General features: G+C 42.0%; 1 pseudogene across 1 annotated transcript; it reads left to right on the top strand.

The window, feature by feature from the left end:
• Positions 1-3,070: 3,070 nt before the first annotated feature.
• LOC311597658 (large ribosomal subunit protein eL15-like) lies at positions 3,071-3,890 on the top strand (annotated as a pseudogene). The gene has a single exon. The product of its transcript is annotated as a large ribosomal subunit protein eL15-like (transcript).
• Positions 3,891-14,655: the final 10,765 nt, after the last annotated feature.

The following is a 14,655-nucleotide window of genomic DNA, read 5'->3' as shown; positions in this document are numbered from 1 at the left end:
TATTTACTCATATACTAGTAAGGCCTTAGTTTCTCTTCAACGAGAACTTTTCCCAAATAACTGCACATTGAGACTATGATTTACTGAAAACTAAACACCGAGCTGAACATAATATCTAGTTCAATATCCCACTATCAATTTATCTTCCTCCCAGCCAAAGTCCCCAATACTTGCATTATTGTCATATGTTGTAGAAAATAATTATTAATATCTACTATTAATTCATGTGGTTATTACAGTGGTATTATTTGACCCGCTACCAATCAGTAAAAGACAAAGACACCTGTTTAATTTTTAATATGCCTTTAACTGTGGGCCTGGGCAGAAACTTCACCCTTAAGCTATCTTTGACCTCCCAGCCCCAAATCTCATTCCAATTGCTCTGATAACTCCTATCTGGGCTACTCCCCACCCATCATTCCATAAATACTTGCTTGTTCTTTCATCTGGACCACTTCTCTCCAACACCGATCCTCAGAGTTAACTCCTCCCAGCCCACTTGGATCTTCTACAAGCTAACCTCTCTCCTCCTCCTGGCCTGTCCCTCTTGTGGTCTCTCCCCGCCCCCCCCCCCCTTTACCTTGATCATCTGTCCTCCAAGCCCTCGGACCTCAGCTCCACCTACTTCTCTTCTGCCCAACACAGGTGTAGGCCTTTATTTAGCCAATCAGTGATAATTTGGAGGACAAGGTTACACTAATGTCATTTTGGTTGGAGGGGATCAATTAACATCTGAATGCACAGTGGCTCTAGATCAACCTCATAGTGATGGGAAGTGGCCAAATAGTCCACCTTTGAGGAAGTTAGCAGATCCTTTGTTGTGAAGACTTTGCAATAGTTAGGGATAGTCACAGACAATATAGCTTGGAGTTATACTACACAGTGAGAAAATAAAGATGATGAAAAATAAAAGCACAGGTTGTTTATGCATATTAAAATTATATGGAGTAAAAAAAGACATGCAATGTGGAAGTATGTAAAATACACATAATCACAGTTACACAGGAGATAGAGGGATGGATCACATGAGCCCAGGAGTTTAGTACCAGTTTCAGTCACCTGATGATATCTCTCTAAACTAATAAAAATGATGCCTTGATTAATGGAGACAAGAAACAGAAGCCAGGGAGAATATTTGTGAATAATATATCTGCTTTTTAAAAAAGATATGCAAACAGCTCTTCCAAATCAACAATCAAGTCACAGTTAAATAAATGGGTATCTGTACGTCCAATGAGATATTCAGCATTAGGGAAAATGAAAATCACACAAAGGGCTCACATGTACATTACTAACTGAAAGAAGCCAACTTGAAAAGACTACAGAGCACAACTCCAATGATGCAACATTCTGAAAAGAGCACATCTATGGACACAGGAAAATGATCAATGGTGTGCATGTATGCATGTGAACCAACCATGCTCTGAAATACAAAAGAATGTTTTTAAGATACTCTATGAGTTGATATTACAACACAGATGGGGGAAATCACTCAAGACTCCATCCCTACATAAAGAGCTATGACAATTTTTTACTTCCTAGACAATCAGTCTTCCCCAGGGACAAGCCCCCTAACTGATTTTGCAATACTATCTTAGTTAAGGTTTCTATTGATGAAGAAAAATGACCAACAAGCAACTTGGAGGAGAAAGGGTTTATTTAGCTTGTACTTCTGTATTGCTGGTCATCATTGAAGGAAGTGGGGACAGGAACTCAAGTAGGGCAGGAACCTGGAGGCAGGTGCGGATGCAGAAGCCATGGCAAAGTGCTGCTTACTGGCTTGTTCATCCTGCTCTCTTATAGAACCCAGAACCACCAGCCCAGGGCATCACCACCCACAGTGGGCTGGGCCCTCCTCTATTGATCACTAATTAAGAAAATTCCTTACACTTGGATCTTATGGGATCGTCTTCTCAACTGAGGGTCCCTCCTTTCAGATAACTCTAGTTTGTGTGTCAAGTTGACATAAGACTAACCAACATGTGAATCTACTGTGGCCAGGGACCATGTTGATATTTGTGGCCTGTGTTACCACTGAAGGCCAGTAAGCTCTCTCTCTCTCTCTCTCTCTCTCTCTCTCTCTCTCTCTCTCTCTCTCTCTCTCTCTCTCTCTCTCTCACACACACACACACACACACACACACACACACACACACGCACATCTCCCTCCTCTTGACAGCTGCCAAGGTTTATAGATCACCTGCCCTGCTTCTCAAGGAAGCAGAGGAGTTTGCAGAACCCTTTACCTCTCTTCCTCTGGGATCTGTAGTAAGACAGCTGCAGTATGAATCAAGCACTGGCCAAGCTTTACTGCTAAGGGCCAATGATGCAACAGACAAAGTATGTGAGCATATACACCAAAAAATCATCAGAAACAGCTCTTCAATTTCCCATCAAAAAGAGCTAGACACAAAGTGCTATAGCTTCACCAGATGTGTAATTATTATGTTATTCTAAATATTAAATTTTTACTTTTATTTAATTTAACATGGCTGAAGAATATTGAGCAGTATTTTCAGGACCCACAACTACAACATAATCAAGACAAGTGCTTAATTGGTAGGAGATCAGCAGTTTTCTTTATATATTACATTTTACTTATGCAGGGAAGGTGCACATGGATGTGCTAAGGTCAGAGGGAATCTTGTAAGAATTTGTTCTCTCCTTCCACCATGTGGGTTCCAGGAATCAAACTCTGAGTGTCAACCTTGATGCCAAGCCCCTTTACCCAAGGAGCCATCTCAATAACAGAGATAAATGACTTTCAAACTTTAGCCAGAATCAGAATAAAGCTCAGGAAGACAAAGAACTGGGATATTCCACAGCTGTTCATTTACTAGACCAAAAGGTTGAAGATTAAGAGCTTGTATTATGCCTCCCCCAGCCCTCTGGCTGCAGCCATTAGGTGAGCCAAGAGCATATACAGGGGGATGAGGTGCCCCTCAGTCACAGTCATAGGGGAAGGGAGTAAGGGGGAAGTGGGAGGGAGGGAGGAATGGGAGGATACAAGGGATGGGATAACAATTGAGATGTAATACAAATAAATTAATAAAATATATTTTTTAAAAAGATGGGTCCATACACATACATCCAGGAGCTATGGAGGAAGAAGCAGTCCGACGTGACGCGCTTTCTTCTGAGGATCCACTGCTGGCAATACCAATGCTCTCCAAGCTCACAGGGCCCCCCGCCCCACTGGCCTGATAAGGCACAAAGGCTGGGATACAAGGCCAAACAAGGTTATGTCATTTACAGGATTCGTGCCCGCAGCGGTGGCCGCAAATGCCCAGTTCCCAAGGGTGCAACTTACGGCAAGCCTGTCCACCATGGTGTTAACCAGTTAAAATTTGCACAAAGCCTTCAGTCTGTGGCTGAGGAGACAGCCAGATACCATTGTGGGGTTATGAGAGTCCTGAATTCTTAGTGGGTTGGTGAAGATTCCACATATAAATGATTTGAAGTTATCCTCATTGATCCGTTCCATAAAGCTATCAGAAGAAATCCTGACACCCAGTGGATCACCAAACCAGTCCACAAACAGAGAGATGCATGGACTGACATCCGCTGGCCACATAGAGCTGTGGCCTTGGAAAGGGCCACAAGTTCCACCACACCATTGGTGGCTCTCGCTGTGCAACCTGGAGAAGGTGCAATACTCTCCACCTCCACCATTACCGCTAATACATGTAATGCTTGTAAAATTCATGCCCATTAAACAATTTAGGACAACCATGTCTGCTTAAAGGTGTTATTTGTCCGCTGAAACTAGTGTGCAGGTTGTCATGAGTGCTTTGTGGAAGTATACAGATTAAAAGTGCAATAATTATTTGGAGACTACAAGTGGTGGGGTATCCTGTTTCTGATAAACTTTCTGTCTTCACCCTGTCTGCTTAGGGAATTAAGTATGTACTATTTACACCCCGTGGTGTCCTGTGTGTAAAGTCCTGTAAAAGGACTATTTTCATTGTTACAACAGAATACTGGATTCTGAATATGTTTAAAGAAAAGAACTATACATTGCATGCAGCTTTGGAAGCTGGAAGTTTAAGATCAGGTGACTCCATTTATTTTGACTCCACTAAGGGATTATGGCAGACATTCACAATAGGAGAAATACGTGTGGAAGAATGCACATAGCAATACACGAAGTCAGAGAGATTCAGGGACAACCCACTCACAAGAACCAACCACTACCCCACGGCAGCCACTAACCTTTCTAAGAGTGATGCCCTAGGACATGATTACTTTTCAAGTTTAAATACTCCACCACCATCTCAATAGTTCCAGACTAGCGGGAACAGCAGGCCTCTATCACATGAACCTCCAGGGAACACCCGCAAATAATAGGCAAATAATAGGCAGCATTGCCCAACTGTAGGATAATGTAAGTGTTCTGGTTAAGCTTAAGGTGGGCTGAGCTAAGCTACCATGTTTGGTAGGTTAGATGTATTAACATGTTTAACTAGTTATGTCATCATAAGTTAAAGTGGCATTTGTACTATGATTCCTAAATTGTAAGGAGAATCCTAAATGACCAAGAGAAGAAGAATGGGAGCTTTCCACGCAGAGAAAATAGCATAGTTTTCAACGGAGCCACAGAAAACTGCATTACATTTAGAAAAGCATGAGTAACAGGATGGCTAAACCACTGCACATCTAAAAGAGTGAGATGGCATAATCCTCCAAAGGCCCATGTATGGCAGGCATCGGAAAAGAGTGGGTATCATAATGGCTAAACCATTGCACATCCGAAAGAGTGATATGGCAGAAGTCCTCCAAAGGCCCACGTATGGCAGGCTTGGTCAGTGGGAAGGTGTCTTCGTGAAATGGACAAAGCTTTATGTGGTCAGCACTAGCAGGAGGCCTTGGAGTCATTGAGGAGTTGTGAGACTTTGAACTCTTCCTTGTTCTGTCTTCTCCCCCTGGCTGTGAGCCGAGCCCTTTTGCTCCACTATTCCCTCACCACATATTCAGACCAGCAAAGCCAAAGGCTGTGGCCTGAAAACTGTGGCTAGGACAAACCTTTCTCTTCATAAATATGTTGTTTATGTATTCACTCACTTTAAATCCCGATGGTAGCCTCTCCCTTCTCTCCTCCCTGTCCATCCCTCCTTCCTTCTTCCCCCATCCCTCCTCCCCTATTCCTTCACCCTTCCCCCATGAAACCCACTCCAGCACATCAAGTAGCCTCAGGATGGAACACACCCTCTTCCCCTGTGGTCTGGAGAGGCAACCCCGCCATTTGGGAAGCTGCTAAGCTGCACTTCCGGCATACTCAGGTAATTAATTTTATTCCTTCTCAAGTCTCTGATGGGGTTGAAGACCAGGTAGCTTAGTTTTACAATTACGCTTATTTGTTTAGGGGTTAAGATGTTTTTAGGTCCTTGAGCTTGTTTGGAGGTTCTAGCAGGGGAGCGCAGCTACTCGTATACCCTTGACCGAAGACCGGTCCTCCTCTATTCGGGGAAGGTCGTCCTCTTCGACCGAGCGCGCAGCTTCGGGAGGGACGCACATGGAGCGGTGAGGGAGGAAGGGGACACCCGCCTAGCCAGCCAGATCAGCCGAATCAACCCTGGCACAGATGTCTCTCCAAGGTAGCAATTTTTATTTCCCTTAGTAGATAACCAGAAATAGGGTTTCTTGATCATATGAGATGCTGGCCAAAGGGCACAAGTTCTCAGTCATAAAATGAACTAATTCCCAAGGCTTCTGTGCAGCCTTGCCATTACATGTGTGAACTGATCTGACTGAAGTCACCATTTGACATGGCATATGGGTGACAAACATTAACTCTGTACACCTCAATACTCATGGTCTTTGTCAGATGATTTTGAGAAATTGTAAAATTATAAAATGTAAGAAGCTTGCTTGCCCTGCCCAGAGGCTTCTCCCAGTTCTCGTTACTACTAGCCTCAGAGCTCCACCCTAGTTCCCAGAATAGCTACATGCGAGCTCCCCATATCAGAGGTCCCATATGGTTTCTAGTAACCGCCCTAGGGACCCACACCCAAGTCCCCACAAGAAGTCTCCCACTGCCAATGTCCATATGGTTTAAGCTTGATAAGGAACCCTACGTGCTTTGTGGTTTTAACCTTTAAAAACTAGTCTGTAACAGCTACTCAGGGTCCTTCAACTCCCGAGGGCTGAGGGACCCTGGCGCGTCAGCAATAACAATAAACCTTTGCTTTTGCATCAAAAAAAAAAAAAAAAAAGATGTTTTTAGGTCTAGATAGATGCTTTAAGTTGATAATAACAAGATATGAAAGATATTGATTTACATTCAGAATTTTAGACGCACCAAGATAGGAAAGATGTTTCCTTCAAGGCTGCCAAATACAAATAGCCAAAACACTAAGAATGTAACATTTATATAGTTCCTGACTGTGTCATGGTTCTTCTTGCTGTAGGTAGTTTATTGCATATATGTGTAATAATATAAATATATATGTAAAAAAAGTTAATATATTTAATTTTTAAAAAGAAGAAAGAAAAAGAAAAGAAAAACGGATAACAAAGTCCATGTCAGAGACAGCACCTACTCCCCTAACTAGGGAGACCACATGGAGACTCTCTTTATAAATATTTAACACAGCTATTTGTTCCAGTGACAGAAAGCAAATAGTCACCCTCGCTGTCTCTCTGCCTCAGTCGTCAGAATCATGGCTCTCTCTGGGAGATTCCACCAATAATAGCGGAGCCATCAGCTGCCTGTTTGCTTCTTGCCTCTGCCCAATACTTGTTCAGTAAATAGAATTCAGAACTGTGTTTCACCTGTCATACATAATTTCTGTAATTACCCCAGGAAGTAATTATGAAGCTTAACACATCTTTTTATAAACTAATTTCTCCTTTAACTCCGACATTCCTACTGATCTGTCGCTGGGCTGTCACAGGCAGTTTGCGTGTAAACACACAGAGTGAGTCCCATTTCGAGAACAGCCAGAGAACTAACAGCTGAAGTTGGTTGTATTGATAAATATACAAGGGCCTATGCAGAAATCCAGAGCTTTCTGTCTCTCCCGGAGTTCCTACAGAAGGTAAGAGAGTGTGGCCTTTCTGTTCATACGGGAAGCAGGCCTATCGTACTCCACTCCGCGCTCAGTTTTACTTCCACAAAGACACCAATGGGTGAAAAGACCCCCTAGTTCCCTTTCCCGCTGCGAACTGGGGCCCGCAGGTTGATGCAGCTGAGAATCCTCATGGGGACCGTGGGTAACACCCTTGTGCACGAGGAGATTGGGAAAGGCTTCCTCATTCTCCACAAGGCAAAGCCATTGTTCAGAGCACCATATTCAGCTCAGTTCTGTAGAACGATGCACACCTACTGAGGTGTATTCACCCTGCCTCTGAGAGCCCTGCTCTGCCTGTTGCAGCTGGGAGGAAAGACACAAACCATACCCATGGTGATATTCTCCACAGAGACACACTCTAGAGAGCGTGCTCCGCTATTTTCAGGGAGACACACGTGAACCATTCTTGCTCACTTAGGGAACCCTCTCACCCTCAGCAATTCTACGCAGAATGAGAAATAAAGACCAAATAACATTGTCATTTTCATTTTTCGCTGTGTTTTTTTTTTTAAGTTTTCCCTCTAAAATGTATTTTTCATTAAATTGTATTTTAGTGCTTGCAATGATTTACTTTTTAAAATAAATATGTATTTATGTATTAATATATGTACACTCTATGTGTTAAAAACAAGGGATTAAGACAGCACAGGCCAGAACACTGGAACACCGTTGTCTGTCCCCGTACGATGACCCCCTTCTGCTACTGCCACCTGGTGGCGACATACCTAACCTTCAAGGACAAGAATGAAATTCACTCAGAAGCTCCTTTTAGTCCAAGAAAAACTAAAAATAGCAACTTCTAAAACGCATAGAAAAGCCAGAGTTTTAATATAAGCTTATATTCAAGAGATTCATACTGTGACATGGACTATGAAGATAAATAAGCAAGAAATGGGATGAATTATTTAAAAGTTAGCATCAGTCTCTTCTATAGACAAGAGAAGCTTAACAAAAACAAAGGACGTTTGCAAAAGCCACATAGAAACCTACTACTTTATATATATATAAAGATCTTGTAATAAAGGTAGCCTATGTGAGTGCTGAGAAGTTATAGGCTTTTAGTAAAAATCCCAGTGCCAGGTTCAGGACAATTCCCTATGTGTTGTTGGCCAGATAGGTTCCATAAGCTCCTAAGAAATGCCATTGCTCTTTGTTGCCACATATTTAAATGAAAGTAAGGTCCTAATGCTGAAGACGCTGTACACGTTGGCTTCAGGACACACAGAAAGCAAGCTAGAGCTGATCTCAAAGGGGAGAAGATTCTAGACATCATGCAGAGCAAAAGAGCCCTACATACTTTTAAAAACACACATAACTGTGAGCCCCCAATTTTGTTTTCCAGACATCGGCCAGCAGATCCTCTCAATTCCTTTCCATTATTTTACATACATAATAAACTGTTAATCACCTACTAAGCAGTACAAAATCACGAAGCTGGAGAGACGGCTCAGTGGTCAAGAGCATTGTCTGCTCTTCCAGAGGCCCTGGGTTCAATTCCCAGCATCTACATCTACACAACCATCTGTAACTCCAGTTTCAAATTTTCAACACACTCTCCTGAACTCTTAGGGCACCAGACAAAGCATGTGGTTCACATACATACATGCAGGCAAAAACACTTATACACTTAAAATAAAAATAGACTATTTTTTTAAAAGAAAGACAAAACGTATGTTGCTTGCAGGAAAATGGACAGAATGGAAGATCATCATATCGAGCAAAATAAGGCAGACTCACTATTTTCTCGCACATGCAGAATCTAGGGGAAGGAATGCAAGAAATGGTGGATGAAGATGATCAAAGCACATCATGCATGTGTGTGAAAATATCACATGATACAGGCTAATAAAAAAGTAAAAATAAGCAAATTCCATTCATTACACAGTTAGGTTCCAGGAGCAATAACATCCACCCCTTCAAGTATGTGAGTACCCAGACACATCACTTCCCCTTTTGTACTAGGAATATATTTTAGTAATACATTTATGATAAAAAAAATAACAAAATTCTTATATAGTGTCACACAATTTTGGGAAGCTGAGGCAGGGGAATTTCTATGAGTTCAAAGGCAGCCTGAGACTACAAAGCAAGGACCACGGAGGTCTATTGAATCATCTGTCTCAATAAACCAGTGAGAAACTGACATTTCAATCAAATCAATTACTCTCTCCTTGAAGAAATTCAAAATCCAGTCAGCTCATGTTCAAGGACAGTCAACAGCTGTCTCTTCTTGGAGACGATATGGGAGTCACGACACAAAAGCCGAGGTCCACATTCCTTCCTAAGAGGCGTGTTTCTATTCGAGAGTGTATGGACTCATTGATCAGCCATGTTCCCTCAGCTGTGCTTCATATTCCGGCAAAGCCTCTGTAGTAACTGTCTTGTTTTCATGGTTTGTTTGTTTGCTTGTTTGGGGTGTGTGTGTGTGTGTGTGTGTGTGTGTGTGTGTGTGTGTGTGTGTGTGTCAGTGTAAACCAGAAGAGGGTGTTGGATCCTCTAGAACCACAGTGATAGCCTGCTATGAGCCACCATGTGGGTGCTGGGAAACCAACATTGATCCTCTTCAAGAGCAGCAATGGCTCTTAACCTCTGAGCCATCTCTCCAGTCCCATCACTTGAAGGTTGTTTTACTTAGGATGCAGCTGAGGGGTTTTTTTTTTCAGTCATTAATAAATCCTAATGCCTGTTCTCCACCCTGCTCATTGCACAAAAGTTACACACAGAGAAAAACAATTCATTATAGCAAAGTTCAAATAAGCCCCAGAAGGCTGGCTCCTCTCAGGACTCAAGAGAATATCCTCCGGGATTCATTAAAAGTTGACTTTTCTCTAACAACCTTGGAGGATTCTTGGCTGAATGACGCAACGCCACGGAAAGCTGAGTTGATGTCACCACAGAGACTGTTGCCATGGAGACTTCATTTCAAATGTGTTTCAAAGCTATTAAAACATAGGTTCGTCTTGTTTTTCAGTTGTTTTATTCTTATTGAGATTAAAGTCTCGCCTAAGATTCTGATTGAGGTAAAAGTATAACCTAAAATTCACCATTTTAAGCATTTTAGAGTTCCCATCCTTAGGCTTTTAGTATATCCATAATGCAGTACAATGCTAAACATTGTTTACTTCCAAAACGTTCTACCATCCCCACCCCCAATATAACTGTGCCTATAACACAGCCATCTCTTGCTCCACCCCATGGAAACCAGTGGCCTGAACCTATTATGGATGTTTCATCTAAATAAACATAAAGCCTCTATGGCCTTCATGCTGGCTTCTCTCAATTAGCATAATGCTTTCAGGGTTATCCATATCAGAGCATGAATCATATCTTCATTTTTTTTTTAAGCAGAGTGTCATGTAGACCAGGCTGATCTAGAGCTCACCCTGTAACAAGGTTGGCCTTGAACTCCTGATCCTCTTCACTCCACTTGCCAAGGGCTGAGAGTACAGGTAAAAATCACCAGGCTTTCCTTTGTTGCTTTTTATAGCTGAATAACATCTCCCTGTGTGGAGATACTACATTTAATTTGTCCATTTATTAATTTATGATCACATGAGTTGTTTCCATTTTTAAACAGTTATATAAATAATGGTATCTGAAGGTAAGGCAAAGATGAGGGCTAAGGACCTATTCAGGCCTCTTGTGAGAAGTCTTGAATCTAAGTGTGCCTGAGACCTTATAGGCAGGCAACATAACTAAGATGGTAAAAATATCTTCCAGGCAAGCCTGAAGACCAGAGTTCAATTCCCCAGCCCCACTTAAAAGGTGGAAGAAGAGAAGACTCCACAGAAGTATCCTCTGACTGCCATATTCTCATATACATGTGCACATGCACACACACACACCCCATACAATAATGACAAACAAAATAACAATGGCATGTGGCCTTCTAGTTTCTCATGATCACATGGAGCTCTGTGAAGTCTTACCTTACCTGAGTATCTCATTCTCCACTCTCTCTTCCCATGCCTTCTAGTCAATGTATCATTTATCCCAATTTCTATACCTTAATGCAAGCTGTAACTAATATAATCACCTTTAATGACTGTCAAGTCCCACCCACACCCCTACTCCCTTTCTACAAGGTCATCTCACTCTGGGATAATTTCAGGCAAGCTCTTTGAGTTCCTCCCACACATACACAATGGAATACTACTCACCTTTGAACATGAACCCAGAACACACTATGCTAAGTAAACTAAGCCATGGGCAAAAAACACAAAGATTCTCACGACCTCTCTTATATGTGGAATCTAAGTAGAAATTAATTGTGTAGAATCAGAACAGAATGGAACAGAGTAATGGTCACTGCAGATACGAGAAGCGGGCAACAAGGATACATGGGTCAAAGGGTACAAACTTGCAGTGTTATAAAATGAACAAATATAAATAAATAATGTACAGCATAAAGACCACAGTTTAAATTTTTAAAAAGGTTGGAGGATGTTGGTGCATGCCTTTGATCTCACACTCAGGAGGCAGGTGAATCTCTGAGTTCCAGGCCAGCCTGATCTACGGAGTAAGTTCATATGTCAGGCTAGCTGTCCAGGGAATCTTCTGGAGATTCTCCATTCTCTACTTGCCATCTCATAGTGGAAGTACTCAGATTATAGACAGGAACAACCATGACAGCATAGACAGGAACAAAAGTTTTGTGTGTGGCAGTCAGTTGGATAAGGAAACGTAAACATTCCAAAATAAAGCCATCTCCTTGAATGGAAGAAAACATGCTGTTCACCTTGAATGTCTATAATTAAAAGACTTCCACCTTCTTTAAGAGGTCTGTTGTGCCCTATGCTAGATACTCGTGTCAGGAATGTGGGCTGCTGTCTCCGAGGCTGCTGCCAATGAGGTGGAACTGAAGAGACATCCAGGAGAAGCTAAAAGCCATGACACTGTCCTGCTGAGCAGTCACGTGTTCCCTGGTTGCTGCAGGGTCTATTAATACTCAGGGGTCTACAGAGTTGGTTCTGAAAGAGTTTGTCAGTTTCTTTGTTGCTGTGTGGGTAGAGGGAGGCCTTTAGAGCCCGCCCCCCCCCCCACCACCACCACCACCACCACCACCACCACCCCCCCCGCTGCCCTGTTTGGCAACATTTCTTAGAACCACCCATTTGCCTCCTTGTTCTCAGGCGTATGTGCAGGATGCCAAGTAGAATGGTCTGACCCAGTGCTCAGCATAGACTTGGGAGTGAGAACGATGTCAGTGCCAACCTTGGCTCTGCCACTGCCAAGGCAACTGGTAGTGATTACTCTGTATAACCTTCTCTGGATGTCAAGTCTTTCATCTAACATGAAGATAAGCTGCACCCCAAAGGCCATACATAACGCCCTCTCTGATGCCCTGATTTAAGGTATAAAAGCTCATGTTGCAATGTGGACTTCCCATCTTCACCACTGTAAATAGAAGCCTAAAGAGGCTTTCCTAGGATGGAAAGGCTATAAGTGACATGAAACAAAATAATGTTTTCTATTTCGTGTGTGTGTGTGTATGTGTGTGTGCGTGTGTGTGTGTGTGTGTGTGTGTGTGTGTGTGTGTGTGCATGTGTAAGCACATGCCCTTGTGTCTTGAGGTTGACATGTGGTATCTTCCTCGATTACTCTCCATCTTCAGATTTGAGACAGGAAATCTCAATGGACCTGTAGCTCTCCACTTGGTCAACCAGTGAGCCCTGGGAATCCTGTTTTACCTCCCCAATTCTGGGATTACAGGTGTGCGTTTCTACATCAGGCTTTCTACATAGAGTTAGGAGATCCACAATTGAGTCCTCACGCTTCCACAGCAAGCGCTTTACTGACTGAACTATCTCTCTAGCCCAAAAGTATGTTCTGTAAAATGTGATACTGAACATGTACATTATAAACAGGAGATATAGTATCACTTTCAGAAAATAAGGTGTATAAACACAGAGGGTAATCTTCGGAAGGGTAGTATAAAGTAGTTAAGGGTGTTAATCATGGGCTGGAGAGATGGCTCAGAGGTTGAGAGCACTGTCTGTTCTTCCAAAGGTCGGAGTTCAACTCCCAGCAACCACATGGTGGCTCTCAACCATCTGTAATGAGATCAGGCGCCTTCTTGTGGCGGGCAGGTGCACAAGCAGGCAGAATACTGTATAAAAATAAACCTTTAAAAAAAAAAAGAAAAAAGAACATTAAACATTTGGTTAGAAGGAATGTGATGGTTTTGATTTCTAATATTTTTGAGGTGTTGTTTGTTTGTTTGTTTGTTTGTTTTTTTAGTTTTCAAGACAGTGTTTCTCTGTGTGCAGCCCTGGCTGTCCTGGAATCACTCTATAGACCAGGCTAGCCTTGAACTCACAGAGATCCTCCTGCCTCTGCCTTCTGAGTGCTGGGATTAAAGGCTTGAGCGGCCACCACTGCTCAGCTTGATTTTAAATGTTTTATAGGTATCAATCATTTACATGCAAAACAAATGCTTTTGTTATTTTAAATTCTTTTTAAAATACAGTAAAACCTTCATTCATTGTTGTGTTCCATCTTAGGTTAGATGATATAGTGTCGTTGTTTTCAACTCTCCAAGTAGCTACCATGTCTGAGTTTAACTTATTTGATTTTAAATTTGTTGATTATGCTTTTAATGTCAAATTTGAAGAAGCCACTACCAAACACAAGGTCATCCCAAACTTTTCCACAGTGGCTGCACCATTTTACTTTCCCATTAGCAGTCTATGACAGTTCTCCCTTCCCACAATGTTGACAGCAACATATGTTATCATAGTCATTGCAAAAACAGTACAGACGTTGCTCACAATTAAATTCAGTGAGCAACTTAAAATGGGGCTACACTGCTAGGTAAATACATCCAAAGGGAAGTAAACCAGTACACTGAAGACACATCTGCACTCCCAGGACTATTCACAGCAGCTAAGGCATGCATTCACCCTACGTGTCCATCAGTGGACAGAGGGATGGATAAAGAAAATGTGATTTATCCACAGTGAAATTATACTAAGCATACAGAGAACAAAATCTTGGCATTTTCAAAAACATTGATGATTGGAAGACACTTTTAAAAGGTCAAGCATATAAAGACAAGCACCGCATGATCTCATTCATATATGTGGAACCTAGAAACTGATTTCACTAAAGGGGATAATAGAATTTTAGTTACCACAAGTTTGTATAGTTATGGTAGAGGGTGGTAAGATGTTAGTCAAGGAATGTGTGGTTATACCTGGAAAGGAGTAAAATATGTAAAATAGGGTGTGAAAGATAGATAGATAGATAGATAGATAGATAGATAGATAGATAGATAGATAGACAGACAGACAGATAGACATAGGTATAGGCATAGACATGTGTGTATGTATGAATAACTAAGAGGGAGGAGCACAGTGACAGACAGAGTAAATGAGAAATTTTCTGGGACCACAAAGTGGAAGAAAATGGCTCAGTATACAGTTAGAGAAATGATGGGGAGCAAATGCTAACCGCTATGGATTTGCTGTCTTGGGTAATAAAATACTCTAAAATGAATTGTGAAGGCTGCACAACAGTGTGAACATACTAAAATCCACAGGATTGTACTCTTCAAATAAGTGAACTGTATGACAAATGAATTACA

The sequence above is a fragment of the Acomys minous genome, assembly GCF_964271855.1.
Source record: "Acomys minous genome assembly, chromosome: 5".
Taxonomy (NCBI): Eukaryota; Metazoa; Chordata; class Mammalia; order Rodentia; family Muridae; genus Acomys; species Acomys minous.
This window is presented reverse-complemented; position numbering and strand designations above follow the sequence as displayed.